At 35.4% G+C, this 16,112-nt stretch overlaps 1 pseudogene across 1 annotated transcript; it reads right to left on the bottom strand.

Annotated features, from left to right (window-relative positions):
- Positions 1–1,148: 1,148 nt before the first annotated feature.
- On the bottom strand, positions 1,149–11,074 carry LOC309634231 (olfactory receptor 13D1-like; annotated as a pseudogene). Its single transcript, XR_014249594.1, has 2 exons — positions 7,413–11,074; positions 1,149–7,085 (listed from the first exon to the last, which is right to left on the bottom strand). The product of XR_014249594.1 is annotated as an olfactory receptor 13D1-like (transcript).
- Positions 11,075–16,112: the final 5,038 nt, after the last annotated feature.

Here is a 16,112-nt window from a genome sequence, read left to right as displayed (position 1 = left end):
TATCTTTCATAAGTATTGGAATTGAGTGTTATATGCCTCTTTATGTTCACTTTTTTATACAGCATTATTTTCATAAGTAATGCTTCATTAAATCTTTCAAAATAAATAAAGCTCTCTGTTGTGAAAAAATCTAAACAGAAATCCCCCAAAACACTGCACCCACATTCCAGTGGAGAGTCTTATGTTGTAGTTTCCCATTAATCTCCAAATAGTCCTAAGCCAGTAAATACTATTTTCTTGCTCAGTATTTAGAATATTTTTTTCTGTGGAACTCTAGGGATACTGAACCTTTGGACTATAGAGGGAGTGGGTAAATGGGGCTTTTGGGTGAGCCCTATGCAATCAATCAAGATGTCCTTTTTATTTCCCTAAATTTTTTTTTCAGCTTACTTGTTAGCTTTAGCATAAAGAAAATTTTGCAAAATTAAAACTAAGTTTGAAATCCAGTCTGCTACTCCAGGTGAAAATGTGGACAAGTGTTGAGTTGGATGGTGGGTCATATCAGTGTGATTTAGAAGAAGCCAGTTTTCTTTGATATCCTGAGGAAATTCCAATACTTTTTCAAATCTTAGAATATCAAAGCTCTTGATTTCTAGTGTAGACCTGCATTTATGTCTTGTCTCTGTTACTGACTAGCTTTGTGACCCTAGTGATCTGAGGAAGCAGAGGATTGGGAGATGTCAGAAGGAGGTAACATTATCTTGATTTTCCTTGGCTTTCTCCCAAATTTTTACTCTTATCTGAAGAGAACACTTCTAATTTACAGCCCAAGATGAATGAGAAAGTGTGTTCAGGAGTGAGCCACATTCTAGGAAATCCAATTGGCTGGACACATTTTATATTGATGGATCTTTAAATTCAGAGGATGTTGGGGCTACAGATATTTTATGCAGGCGAGTAAGAATTAAATGTTCGTGGAATTGGGGGTATATTCATTTTATTTTTCCAAGCTTACTTTTTAATTTTAGTAGAAGGACTGTTAAACAGTCATGAACTCTATTTAGTTACCTCTAGCTTCTATCATCATTATGCACAGATTAAATCTGATGCAAAGGTTGAGACCATTGATGTATCAGATTCACACTCTGACAAAATAGGTTATAAGAACCTATTAGTTCCCATACAGCAGCTCATAGGACTTTCCCCCGCCCCCCCTAAGAATTCCAAGTAGGTGGAAAACGTCTGAAGTCAGGCATATTATGTTTGACCCACAGGCTATCCTGTATACTCAGACTCTAATTTTGTTTTTTCTCACAGCTTGAGTCCAACTGCTTCCATAAACTCTCTGGTAATACTGATCTAGGTCCTAGTCTTATATCACATTTATAAATTTCAGCTAGAAAATTAATTAAAGCAAATAGAAATTTTAATGTGCATATTTCTCCTCAGAGGAGAACACCAGAAGTGTTTTCCCGCCTCACAGGGTTGTAGAATCAAGGTCTGAAGGAAAGAAAGGCAAGTCCCCTGTTTTGATGTACCCACGTGTTCAAATTTGCTGGGCAAATACACTATCATTATAATATTGATATACTTATTTAATACTTGACCTCTAGAGGGTTTTCCTTCAGAAAGTTTATTTTGAAAGCTTTTACTGTTTTTCCAGTTTCTCAATTTTTCTTAGGATTGTGATTTGGAAAACATAAGTTTCTTGAGAAGGAATGATAACACCCCCGTGCTATCATTTAATAATAATAGTAAATGAAATAATTCCTTTCTGCTTAAATCATCCAGAAGATATTCTGTCATTTGTAACTAAGCCCTGATTGACACTTATGGCAAATGAGGCCCTCTTTGCTTTGGTTTGTTTAGTTTCATCTTCCGCTAACCTCCATATGCATCTTTAGTTAGGTTCTTGTGATGCTGAGTTATTTTCTTTTCCTGTGTTCATCATGCCGTTTCTTATCTTTCACCATTGATGTTATTTTCCTCTTCTTGGAATATCCTTCCCTATATTACTTCTCTCTCAAATTCTTACTCACAAATTAAGAATCAGTTTAGGTCTCACCTCTCCTGCAAATTATTCCTTGATTCTGAATTGCTTGTCATTTATACTTCTGTAGCACACCAAGACATCATTTTTTTTTAACATCTTTATTGGAGTGTAATTGCTTTACAATGGTGTGTTAGTTTCTGCTTTATAACAAGTCAAACAGCTATACATATACATATATCCCCATATCTCTTCCCTCTTCCGTCTCCCTCCCTCCCACCCTCCCTATCCCACCCCTCTAGGTAGTCACAAAGCACCGAGCTGATCTCCCTGTGCTATGTGGCTGCTTCTCACTAGCTATTTTACATTCGGTAGTGTATATATGTCCATGCCACTCTCTTACTTCGTCCCAGCTTACCCTTCCGGTGTGAGGTGGTACCTCATTGTAAATATAACTTTAAACATTTTTAGTATATTGTTAAGTACTCAAAATTGTATACATGTAATATACAAATGTAATAACTTTAGTAGATTTTTAGCTAATTTGTTATTGACCTCTGTTTTAGGCTGAATTGTGTCTCTTCAAAACTCTTATGCTGAAGGTATAACCCCCCATTCCTCCCTCCCCCCTATATACCTAGCACCTCAGAATGTGTCTGCATTTGGTGATATGACCTTTATAAAGGTGGTTAAATTAAAATGAGGCCGTTAGTGTAGGCCCTTATATAAGCTGAGTTGTATCATTATGAGAAGAGAAAATTTGGACACACATACATACACCAGCTGTGCTCACACACAGAGGAAAGGACATAATGAGAAGGTGACTACAAGCTAAGGAGAGGCCTCAGAAGAAATCAGACTTGCCGACATCCTTATTCTGGACTTCTAGCTTCCAGAACTGTGAGCAAATAAATTTCTATTTTGTAAGTCACCCAGTCTGTGATGTTTTGTTATGGCAGCCTTAGCAAACTAATATAACCACTTTTTCAGCATAGCTAAATTTAATGGAAACAGTTACGTATTCTGTAAATGTGTGGCTTTGTTTTAAATGTGTGGATATGTTTGTATGTGCAGATATGTGTGTATGATGTGAATGTCTATATACAAATGTAAAGATCTGTAGAAATATATCCTGATTAGAAGTGGAGTGGAGGAGTGCCAGTCATGAAAAAAAAAATATCAGAGAGTTTAGTGGTATGTTTTTGGTCTTAGGATGCTGCAATTTTTTTTGTACATTCCAAGAAGCTACAGGGTGCTTCAGTGAAACTACTCGTACCCTTTTTAATCCTTCTATTCCCTGACATGTGGTTCCTTAAATCCAAGGGTACAAATGAACTCATTAGCACTTAGAAAGAAAAGACATGATATTTATATTATATAATTTGTAATACCCAAAGCCCACTAAATGGGTGTAAGTGTTGAAATATGTGAAATATCTTATTATATAAACCATAATATACAAGGAATTAAAAATGTACACTCAGAATATTTCATAGCATTTGTATTCCCCCTCTGGACCAGATGGATAAATGTACAAAACTTATTTGCTTTTTTTCATGGAATTGTTAACAATGCCAGTAAAATTGTTGTGATGGCTTGGACCCAAGTTGAGGGCTGCCCATTTGTGTAGAAGAAAGAGATAGAAGATGTAATGGAATTAATTTTAGGGCATGTGAGGAAATCATAACAAAGGTTTATCTAGTCTGTCCAAAGAGTGACAACCTCATCAAGACAGGTATTTAGATTGGGGTCAATAGATTGACCAATCATTAATAATAATCTTTGAAGGCTATGGTCTGTGTCCATTGGAGGAGTAATAGAAGGGTGAGAGAATGGAAGAGAGTATCACAAGTATGCATAAGTAATAGCTAATACAGTGATGAGACTTAAGGCAATTATTAATTTCAGCTAGTCATATTCGCTCATCTGTCTTCATTCACTGTCTCCATAAGGCCAGGGTGAATCTGATCTATGGATGAAGAGATAGAAATTATCCAAGACTCAAAAGTTCTATTTCTATGTGGAACCCTTCTAAGTAAAGTTTGTATTCCTTTTAAAATTTTCTGTTATCTGGCCTTGGGTTTATTATCTCCAAGTGGATACTTTTCTGCAACAGACTTCACCAAATATCTATAAGCCTGTGATTATGCCTTCACTTTGTGAAGACCTCTTAAGGCTTTTGATAGGATTATGGGCATTAATATTGTGGTTTTGTTGGCCTGATTTGAGTAAACTTCAGTAGTACACATACTAGGTAACTGTGGTTTTCTCATTCTTTTATTGCCTATGACTAGTATTTCATAATTGGTTATTTTAATACATTTAATAGTAAGATGGAGTTAACATTACTTATTTCTTATTAAATGCAATAAAAAGGAGAGATTGGAAGTCAAGGTTAATGGTTTATTCCATATAGGAAATAATCAATTCCTTTTAAAGTCAACACATAGAATGCCTCTGTATTAAAGAAGCAATTGGAACATATTATGATAAATAAAAAGGTTTGTGAACAAAGTGAGAAGCAATGTTCAGATGGGAATGGGTATTAATTAAAAAATCCTATTCATTATCTCTTCCACTGAACCCTCATTAGCACAATAAAATAAAATAAATCACAACCTGATCCTCAATTAAAGTCATAAAGCATATTATTCTACCTAATATTCTACATACTCGTGTTGAAGAAATAAAGATTTGTGGAAAAATATTTTCATGTCTTATTTACTATATCACTACTTGTCAGTTTAGTTATTGCTGCAACAGGAGTGGTAATGTGGTATTATGGAAAATCATGGGCAGTACAACCAGGGAACTCAGGATTGAATTCCTGTTCTTTCACTCTGAGCTGTGTGACCTTGGAAAACTGAACTTGACCTCTGTGTGCTTTGAAGACGGATACAGCAATGTCTGCATTATGAAGTTGTTGTGACAATCAAATGAGAAAATAAATTCAAAACCAGCAACCGGGGGCTTCCCTGGTGGCGCAGTGGTTGAGAATCTGCCTGCCAATGCAGGGGACATGGGTTCGAGCCCTGGTCTGGGAAGATCCCACATGCCGCGGAGCAACTGGGCCCGTGAGCCACAATTACTGAGCCTGCGCGTCTGGAGCCTGTGCTCTGTAACAAGAGAGGCCGCGATAGTGAGAGGCCCACGCACCGCGATGAGGAGTGGCCCCCGCTTGCCGCAACTGGAGAAAGCCCTCGCACAGAAACAAAGACCCAACACAGCTAAAAATAAATAAATTAATTAATTTAAAAAAAAACAAAACAAAAAACTTTGCCTCCAATATAAGAGCTTATTTTGCGCATAAACTCAAAGATGTAAGTTCCTCATCCTTTCCTCCAGAACCAGTCTAGCTGCCAATTTTCTCATAGCTCAGTGGACCTCTGTATTCTTCAGTCTTTGAGCATGGTAGGATTGAGCATGAGTGTGACTACTCCATAGAACAGGGCAATCAGTTTGTCAGAAGCAGAGTCTTTGGAATTTGGCTTCATATACATTAAGAGGATTGACCCATAAAACACAGTCACCACTGTTATGTGGGCTGAGCAGGTGGAAAAAGCCTTTTTTCTTCCCCCAGCTGAATTGATTCTTAGTACAGTAGAAAGGATGAAAATGTAGGAGATACCAACAGTAATGGAGCAAACAAAAATATTACATCGCTCAACATTTTAGTAATCACATTCAAGGAAATATCTGTGCAAGCCAGCTTGACAAAAGCCAATATTTCACAAACAAAATGATTGATGACATTTTTTCCACAGAAGGGTGACCGTATTGCTACAATTGTTTCTGTCAATGAGTTGAGAAAGCCCAATCCCCAGGAGGGAGCTGCCATCTGAATACAAAGTGCCTTGCTCATGATGATGGTGTATCTCAAAGGGATGCAGATGCCTACATAATAGTTATATGCCATCACTGCTAGGAGCACACACTCTGTAGACCCCATAGTGTAAGAGACAGACATCTGAACAACACATCTAGTGAAGGAGATGGTTTTTTTCTCTGATAGAAAGTGTATCAGCGATGAGGGGATAAAGGAGGATGTGTACCAAATGTCAAGGAAGGAAAGATTACCAAGGAAGAAGTACATAGGGGTGTGAAGGCAGGAATCCAGGAGAGTGAGGATGATCTAGGTGCTGTTCCCCAGGAGGATTACCAGGTACATCACCAAGCACATCACAAAAAGGAGTTTTTCGGCTCTTGGGTACTCAGAAAGTCCCTGTAGAATGAACTCAGTCTCTGTCCGATTGGTCCTGTCCATTTTACTTTTTAATACCTGGAGTAATCCAGAAGAGATGTGGGTTTAAGGAGTCTATGTAGTATTATCATACAAAGTAAGAGATAATTAGAGGTAGGGCAACAAGTGTGTCAGTACTAGCTGGAGTGGGTTTACAATTGTGAGTTTAGCTTTTCAAATTCCTCTTCTAGCTCATAAGTTAGGGATAGAAGACATGCAATAATTACATTGGTAGTTTATTAAAAATACAGACTTCTGTATTCTATATCCTGAGATTGTGATGCACAAGTTCTGAGTCAGGGAAGAACTATTTGCATTTTAATAAACATTTGTTATTTCTGATTCAGTTGACCCACAGACTTACTTTGAATATCATTATTTTGGAGATAGCATGCTTAATCTCTTAAAAATATCGATTTATTTTATTTTATACCATGCCAGTCATTAACAGTAACATTGGTTTAGGGTTTTACAATTTATGAATATGCTCACATGTATTACTTATTTTATCATCACTATAATTTTTTGAGGAAAATAAAGTTCATAGAGGTAAAAGTATTTTAAAACACAGTAAGTGGACAAGCCACTATTCAAATCTACATTTTCTGATTTACATCCCCCCTTTTTTATTTGCATGGTTATTGCCCTCCCAAAATTATGCAAGTTTTCTAAGGAGTGGGAATAAGGCATCTTTTAAAATAATGCCCTCCAGATGTTTCTGTTGTGCAACTGAGGAAGAGAACCACCCATCTAGGGGAGTGTTTCCAAGTTTTAGTATACAGATGAGTCACATGGGAAATCTTTGAAAAAGATTCTCATTCAGTGGTTCTGAAGTCAGTTCTAAGATCTGAATTTATTAACATGTCTCCAGATGCTGCTGATGCTGCTTGTCTATAAGCACATGAATAGCAAGGCCTTTTATTTATTTATTTATTTATTTATTATTTATTTATTTATTTATTTATTTTTGGCGGTGTTGGGTCTTCGTTTCTGTGCGAGGGCTTTTTCTCTAGTTGCGACGAGCGGGGGCCACTCTTCATCGCGGTGCGCGGGCCTCTCACTGTCGCGGCCTCTTCCGTTGCAGAGCACAAGCTCCAGATGCGCAGGCTCAGTAGTTGTGGCTTATGGGCTTAGTTGCTCCGCGGCATGTGGGATCTTCCTGAACCAGGGCTCGAACCCGTGTCCCCTGTATTGGCAGGCAGATCCTTAACCACTGCGCCACCAGGGACGCCCCAGCAAGGCCTTTTAGACCATCTCTCTCTGATACCATTGGAGCATGCCATTGGTGTTTCAGTTGTATGTGGGATTGTAATTGAGTAGCAAACAATGCAAAACTAAACATTTTGGTGAGCTTTCGGGGTGAGACTTCTGTATAAGCGTATATTGCAATTAGCTTTGGTTTCTTTAGATTTTAGAAATACAAACAACCAAATTACACACAGACGATTTTGCCTTTTATCTGTCCCTATGAAAGTCATTCCTCTCCATTTGCTGAATTCGCAATTAGGCTCAATATTTTCCAAGAAAGGAATTTGATATCAGTTCAAGATCTGAGTTGTGCTCTGTAGAGTATGGAGAAAATGATTTTAATTTGAAAAAATTTAAAGAGTAGATATTAGTAGGTGACCTTCTTCTTTATAATAAATAAATAAAAGAGCATAATTTTGAAAACACCTCTTCATCCTCAAAATATTCTATCTAGCTTAAAAAATATCCCTAGAGGAAAAAAAATTGATCCAATGGATGGGTTTCTATTTAGGGTTTTACAACAGTAGCTATGTTTCTGGTATAGGATTGGCCATTTCTCTCTGTGATAGTCATTTGCCAACAGGTTATGCTGCTTTCTGTGAAAACTCCAGTTTACAATGGTGAGACAATTCAATCAGCATAATAGAATATTTATATATCTATTGGCTATGGAAAGGAGGACTCTCATCCAATTCAAGCTGTACCCTACTTTGTAGGTATACATTTCAAAGAGGGTAGGGAGTGTTGGGTAGGCTGGGATATACTTTTACTTGGTATTAAGATTGGAATTTGATTGACTGTAGGTGCACATATCAATCTACTCTTTCTCTGGGAATAAAATTCTGATAGAGGCTTTGAAGAAACTTAGTCATCTGGGGTCTGTATGTACTGAAGTTTTGAGAGGAAAGATGTGAATCAGGTCAAATGCCCTCTCTTTCTTTTCTAGGAACATCTTTTAAAAGCTGATTTCTCTTTGGAAATTACTTATAGAAAATAATTATGGTGTACATTTGGTATCCTAACAGCCCTTAGATAGTTGCTGCAAAAAATTTCACTTGCAAACTTTTTAAAGAGATACCACCAATCTGCTGTAATGCTTTCAAATGGCAGGGCGGGAGGTGGGCGGGGAGGAAAATGGATAGTAGAGAGGGGATTGTTTTCATTCCTCTTGCAATGCTAGTGTACCTTTTAAGAAGCAGTCGACAAACACTCTGTTTAATTGCATTGTGCCTGAAATGTTTTCCCCATTTAACTTTACTTCCCTAAATGGATTCCCAGAATCTGGGAAAAAGGGAATGAAGGTTTTTAAAAGATTTTTGGTAGTTTCTAATAAAATCGCTTTCCATGGTATCTGTATATTGGGTAATTCCATTTTTACTAGATCTTTAGCATTATTGGAAGTTGTCTTTTAAAAGAGTTTTTCATTCTTGTCTAATGCTAGGAGAATTGTTAAATAATTATAGTACATTCATTTGATGGGCCATTATGCACCTATTAATATGACATTTGTGAGAAATTTATACTAACCCAAGAATGATACTTAAATTATTTAAAATGATTAAGTGAAAACAGAAACAAAACAGTTACAGCACTGTTTGCAAAACCAAAATCTAAACCAAGATAACCTACACAGAATAGAAAGACTGGAAAGAAATATCCAAAACATTAATGGTTATTTTAGGGACCTTTCTTCTACTTTTCTGAATTACCCAAACTTCTAAAATAAATATACAGAAAGGAAAAATATAATTAAAAAAACGTTGAAGCAGGTGTCCAATAATGTTAGGAAGATTAATGCAGAGCAAAAAACTGTTAAAACAATTTAAACAGTGCAGTGATTGTCTTAGGTGTCTAGAGACTACACGTTGAGGCTGAGTTGTACTGGTGTGCCTTGTCCAGTTATGCATAGGAACCCCCTATTTCTGGTAGACCTAGAGCAATTATAATCCCTACTCTGAAAATCTTGCAGGTTAACAGTGTTTATTGTTTTCAGGAGGTAAACCAAGATAAAGAACTTGAGTTCTTGACTTAATCGTATAGTCTCAAAAGAGATAGCAGACCATCGGTGCCTAGAACAGAATTGTCACTAGAAGGTGAAATTCTTATTTGTTAAGGCTCTGAACTGGCCTGGATCCTAGCTGTCCTCTAATCCCTCTCACCCAACTCCTGTTCTTTTAGAAGTAATCACTCTGTGGTTCAGTGCTGTGGGACTTCATCCAGGCACCGTTTTGGTGTTGTAACAGACCTAAAGGAAAGTCTGTGACTTTTTTTTATCCAAGCCAGAAGTCAAGCTGTGTAATCTTCTAGAAAGCCTCTAACTTTCTAGAATTTTTTTTGCTTTGTTTTATTGACTCGGCTACTTAAAGATCTAATATTTAAAGTACTAAGATTTTTCAGTGAAAAACAGATACCATCTATACTCTAAATTCTCACTAGAGGAAATAATTTTGTTATCCTGTCCAGTTCTTCTAAAAAGATCAATTAAGACAATTGATATTTTGCCAAGATAAATGGATTTGCCAACTCTCAATTTATAGCTTTTATAAACTGTAATCTTCAATTAATATACCACAAGGAAAGATGTATTATTTTAGCTCACAAAGAGGAGAGTAAGTGACAACATGTGAGGTCCTCTTTATTAGGCACTTCATGTAATTTTTATCATTTAACTTTCAGAATAATCCAAGTATTATTATGAATTTTTTAACAGTGAAGAATTTATTTTGAGATTTTAAAGGTCAAGTACAACTTTCAATATCTTATCGTTGGTAAATACCAGAACTATTATTTAAACCCTTATCCTTATGATCCCCAAGCCCCCATTTTTACCACTAAGTCACAATGCTTACTTGTTTATAAATTTTTAAATAAAAATCACAATTTAATATGATGCACTCAAGGACCCATATGATATATATACACATTAAATATGTATTTGCCTCTTTTGAAAACATTGAAGACATTCATTGACTTCCACTTATGAAAACATTATCCCAATAATGAATTCAAATGAAAAACATGCCCAAAATTTCTTTCAGATTTAGTGTAGAGAATTAAGATCTAGGTTGTGGAATTTGATTAATTATATAAATGAGAGCTCAAAAAATTTTAATATTTTTTCTTTTGCTTTGGCCTTCTAGGGCTCAGACTAACACTCATAATTAATTCTGCCCTCTGTTACATATTTTTTGTTTCTAATCCTATTTTTACCATAAACATGTTTATCTAATGTATCCTCAAACTCTTACTGAGCATAGTTTATGTGTGAATAATGTATAAATCACCAGGGGCTCTTTCTCCAGATACTTTTTTCTTAAGATTTTAGTGAACTTGATACTTCTCAATACTCGAATACAGTAGCCATTAGCCTGTTATTTATAAGGGTCTGTTGCATTGCAAACAGCTTTCTTTTCCTCACTAGTCTCTTCCATGGAATATTTTGGGATTTAAAAAAAATTAAGTGGTATCCTGGTCTTGGAGATGTTGCCTGGGTTTTTATCTTTTTTTCCTTTACACATATATAAATATGTATATATGTATTTTCATAATCTCACTAGCAATGGTCACCTCAACTCAAAAGTTTTTGTATTTATTGATAGGATGTTTTTCTTGTGAAATAATTTAAATAAAAACTTCTCTATCTTACTTTCTGACTGAGTTTTAAAGTCATTTAAAGTCATTCACACCATTCCATTCTATTAAGTAATAGAAAAAATTCCCAAGAATTTGAATTTCATTTGCATTTTTCAAATAAGACCAGAAGATTCTCAACTTGAAAAACTGTTGCCCCTTCCTAAAAAGAAATGTGAGAAAGAACAGCCACAATCAGGCAATTTGTCTGTACATGAATATTCTTAAGAGGCATGAGGGAAATAAAAGATATTAAAAGAAGATCAATGATGCAACTCTAGTTTCCCAAGATTTGTCTTAAAGTTAACACTTACTCAAGAGACTCAGCTTCTTTTGGAAGCTAATTTAGCACTGATTTTTATAAACTTCTTTAGTCCCTAAGGTTGTGAGTCAGGAACTTAGGAGTCTCTAGAGATAAAGTTCCCTACTTCTGCTTGTTCCAAAAACCCAGTTATCCTGAGTTAACAAAAGCCTTCCCCAGCCATACACTTCTTGGAATAGTCCTTGAACTATTTGATGACCTCAACATATATTGGGGCTTAAATCAGAATATGTCCAATAGTTCTCAAAAAAGTTAAACTCTCCCCAAGAATTTGTTTTTCTTCTTATTCCACAAATAATACTAGTTCAATCCTAATAAAATCCTAAATAAGTCATTCTACCTCTTTAAACTATTTTTATCATCGATATTTTTGTTAATTCTCAATCACACACAAATAATTTTTCTTTATACCAGTATGGATAAATTTTAATTAGAATTTGCCATTTTAAATCAATAATTTTCTGTGACTTTTCAGTCTTTATTACTTTCCTTTTTAACATTTGAAGAATAATCAAGGCTTTAATTTTAATATTGTTGGATAATTTAATTTGTTTTTAATATTTTGAGATTTTGTTATAATGACCATTGCTATCTTTGTATCAGGCAGTCTAATCTGCTTTTCCTTCTACTGGAAATAACTTAATCTCTAGAGATGGGATTATAGAATGGAAAGATATGAATTGAGAGAATTCTTAGTACATATGAAAAATTATTTTTCCAAACTTTAACATTTTATCACCCTGCTACTGCAGTATTTGCACAGACCATTTTTTATATATTTTCTAGAACAAGAGAAGGTGTTTATTCTTTTCTATTTGTATAAAACATTACTTTGTTGTAATTTTGTTTTTATAAATTTATTTATTTATTTATTTTTGCTGTGTTGGGTCTTTGTTTCTGTGCGAGGGCTTTCTCTAGTTGCGGCAAGCGGGGCCACTCTTCGTCGCGGTGCGCGGGCCTCTCACTGTCGCGGCCTCTCCCGTTGCGGAGCACAGGCTCCAGACGCGCACGCTCAGTAGTTGTGGCTCACGGGCCCAGTTGCTCCGCGGCATGTGGGTCTTCCCAGACCAGGGCTCGAACCCGTGTCCCCTGCATTGGCAGGCAGATTCTCAACCACTGCGCCACCAGGGAAGCCCCTGTTTTACTTTTTATTCCTATGATTGGTAGTTAGATTGACTATTTCCCTTATGTTCATTTATTATATTTTCCCTTTTATTATGCATCTATACTGTTTGCTTAACTATCTCTTGGTATTTTGATAGTTTTCCTCTAAATTTGTATGAACTCTTAATAGAGTAACATTTTAAAAATTTTCTGCAAATTTCCAATTTGTGGTTTTCCTTCTTATTTTTGACATGCTATTTAAATTTTCATTAAGATTGTCATATTATCCCTGAAAAATATGAATGAAATTTTCTTCTATGGTTATATTTGGTTTTGTTTTACCATAACTATGTTGTTTTATGTCTAATGCATGGAACAGATTGATATTTTAAAAATATTAACTAATTTTTCCAAAATACTTTATTAAAAATATGTCATGCTCTTTTCCCATTATTCATTTACCAAGTACTTTTTGAGCACCTGTTATGGGGCAGGCAATATGATCAACATTGGGATGAACTTGGACGTAGTTGATAGAAAAAGACAGTTTCAAAAATTTTTAAGATAAACATGGGAAGCGTTATAGGTCATAAAATTTCTATGTTTATCTGTAATTTACACCCTCTTACATTTAACATTAAATCATAAGCATTTTTTCACGTATCATCAAATACTCAGGGAACATGATTATAATGCCTATATATTACAGAAGATGTTATGGAAAAACCCAAATGAACTTTTTGACCAACCCATAGTGTTCTATTATATTCATGTTTCAAGATTTATTTAATCTGTTTTCAAATAATGGACATCTACCTTGCTTTCATTTTTTTAAATATAAACAATGCTGCAATGACAATCCTAATTTATTCTTTAAGGGGAATGCTATATTTCATTTATTTTGGAATAATCTCAATCAAGGTAAAGATAATTTAATACATACTCTTATACAATCATACTAGTGGAATAGTCAAATTCTAAATGATTGCATCTCAGATCTGGAAGTCATCTTAAAATTAATCTAGTTCTAACCCTTATGAGGTTACAGAAACACACCTATAGTGTGGTTGATGTTCGTTTTACTTCTGCCCCCCAATTCAGTGATGGTTAGAGCACTTTATTCTCTCAATGAGCACTCATTATTAGAACGTTCTTTACATTTAACTATATATATAACTCTCTGTATGCAACTCTCACCTTTCCTTGTGGAACAAGAATAAGTATATGCTCCTTTTTCATGACAGCTTTTTGAGTACTTCCAGATTGCTGTTTCTGAGTCTTTCTTGTACCAAGCTACAGTATTTTAGTTTTCAGCCATTCCCCATGTGTTTTGTTAAAATATTTAAGAACATGTATTGCTGAAGAGAATATTTTAGGATTGTGAGATTCTCTGTGATAAATAAGGACCTCATGTATGCATTATACTTCTGGTTACTGGTTTTGCCTGATTCTACTATAGCAAAGCATTTTCTGTCATTTAGGAGACAGAAGAGTGAGATGGTTGAGAACATTGGATTCTGGAGTTAGACAGTTCAGCTTTGTCAGGCACTATCTCTACGACCTCAGTGAGGTCACTGCACCTCTCTAAGCCTCAGTTTCCATGTCTGTAAAATGAGGAACTTAAAAATACCTGATATTGTTATTCTGAGAATTAATGAGGCAGTACATATGAAGAATTTAACATAGTTATGGATGCATAGTAGGTATTCAATAAAGGTGTTTGCTATTCTAATTATACAGATGATATATATATGCATCTTGTAATTATAAAAAGAGAATGGCTATGGAGTTGGATACACTGGATCCCAGTTTCCTGACCTGTAGATTGGTGATCTTGAATAAGGTATTTAAGTTGCAGAATGAGTATTATAACTACCTTGTAGGGTTGGTATGTGATAGAGTACTTATGATTGTTTATATTTAATAGGCATTCCATAAAAGACAGTTGACATTATTATATTTGATTACTGGTCAGTGAGTCTGAGTATAGTTTGCCTACTGTTGATGTTAGAAATAATCACTTTCAATTGGTTTGGGTAAATAAAACAGACATATAATCATCCTGTTTCAGTAAGCTATAAAAATCAATAGAAAGAGTATCAAAATGAATCACTACTGCCAAAAAATGGAATCTATTCCTTAATGAATTGGGGAAAATATGAATTGCTTGTATAAGATAGAACTATATAACTTATTGAATTTAATTACACAAAGTTTTGTGAAGTCATTTAAGGTAATTGCATCAAAATTAGAGGAGGCTTATTTTTCTTGATAAGTATATTTAAGTCAGTTTACCTCAGCAGGTACATTGGCAGACCAAAAAGCTGTGGGAGAAACAAAAATGAGTAATGCATAGCTCTGATAAGCCATGAGCTCCTGAGTGAAGTGGCATTTCTGCAACAACTTCCTAACTGGTCTCTCAGGTTTCACTCTTGCCTTCCTTCAGTATATTCCCAGACAATGGTATGGTGGATGTTCTTAAAATGTGATACAGATAACACCATTACTCTGCTTACTACATAATATGTCATCCCAGCTGGGTTTCTATTCTGATTCATTGTTGCCTATGCCTTACTTGTCAAGTATTTTTTTAAATATCATCCCTTGTCAGAGCCCGGTTTCACATTCATACTAAACTGGGAAACGGCCATTACTGGATATCTTGTGAGGGCTATCTTGTAGACAGTGAAATTTATCTCAAGATGAGAGAAGATGCTGCTGCAATACAACTACGTGCTCTCTGCTTTCACGTGCAGCACAGGTTCTTATAAAACAAAGTGAAAAAATATTTGCAAGAAGCAGTGCTCATATTTTCAAGGGTTAGAGCTGTCACTCCCATGCTCATATTTGGGTGTTTCATTTGCATCCAGGGCTGAGGTAGCACATTCTACTTCTCCTGAGGCTTTGGGTAGAGTAGGGGTGAGTGAAGTACAGGGTATGGCAGGAATATAGGAGTTGGCAGGTCAGCATGGCCCAGTTCCCTTCCCGCTGCAGATGCGTGTGTTGAATGCCAGAGGGACAGTTATTGATCAATTTTTAGTTGTGATGAGTGATAGGTAATGTTAAAAATGATATATTTATTTAAGACTTTCAAATTTGAGTCCTCTAAAATTACTTGCAAATTGGAACAAAGCAAAGATAAAGTGGTTTGATCAACCCTAGTGCCCTTGCTTACATTTGCATTATATTTCATAAAAATAATTCTCTCAGTGGATCCTCTCATGGATATCTACCATGTAGCTACTGTTAGAAACCTTGGGCATCTATATATTAAAATTTCTGTAATAGATGCTTACATATCTAGGTAGTTTGTTCATCTGTATTTTCCAAAAAGGAATGCTGATTAGGTTGCACCCCTGTATTACTATTTTTATTTATTATTAAAATTTCATTTATTATTTTATTATTGTTTTTATTTACTTACCATTCGTTGTTTATTTGCCACTTATCTCTAATTTCCTTTCTTAGAGTTAGGATATTCCCTTTTAGGCATCATAAGGCTCTCCCTTTTGTGATGCTGGTGACTCTACAGAACCATGCCTCTCTTTCTACCTTTTGAATGGCTACTTGCCTCTGCTTTTAGTGGTTCTACTTCTTTCTTCCCTAAAAAAGTTGGGTGCAGTTAGTAATGGTTGTTC

Source organism: Balaenoptera borealis (genome assembly GCF_965194805.1).
Source record: "Balaenoptera borealis genome assembly, chromosome: 8".
Classification (NCBI taxonomy): domain Eukaryota; kingdom Metazoa; phylum Chordata; class Mammalia; order Artiodactyla; family Balaenopteridae; genus Balaenoptera; species Balaenoptera borealis.
The sequence above is the reverse complement of the archived record's forward strand: the minus strand, read 5'-3'. Positions and strand labels throughout refer to the sequence as shown.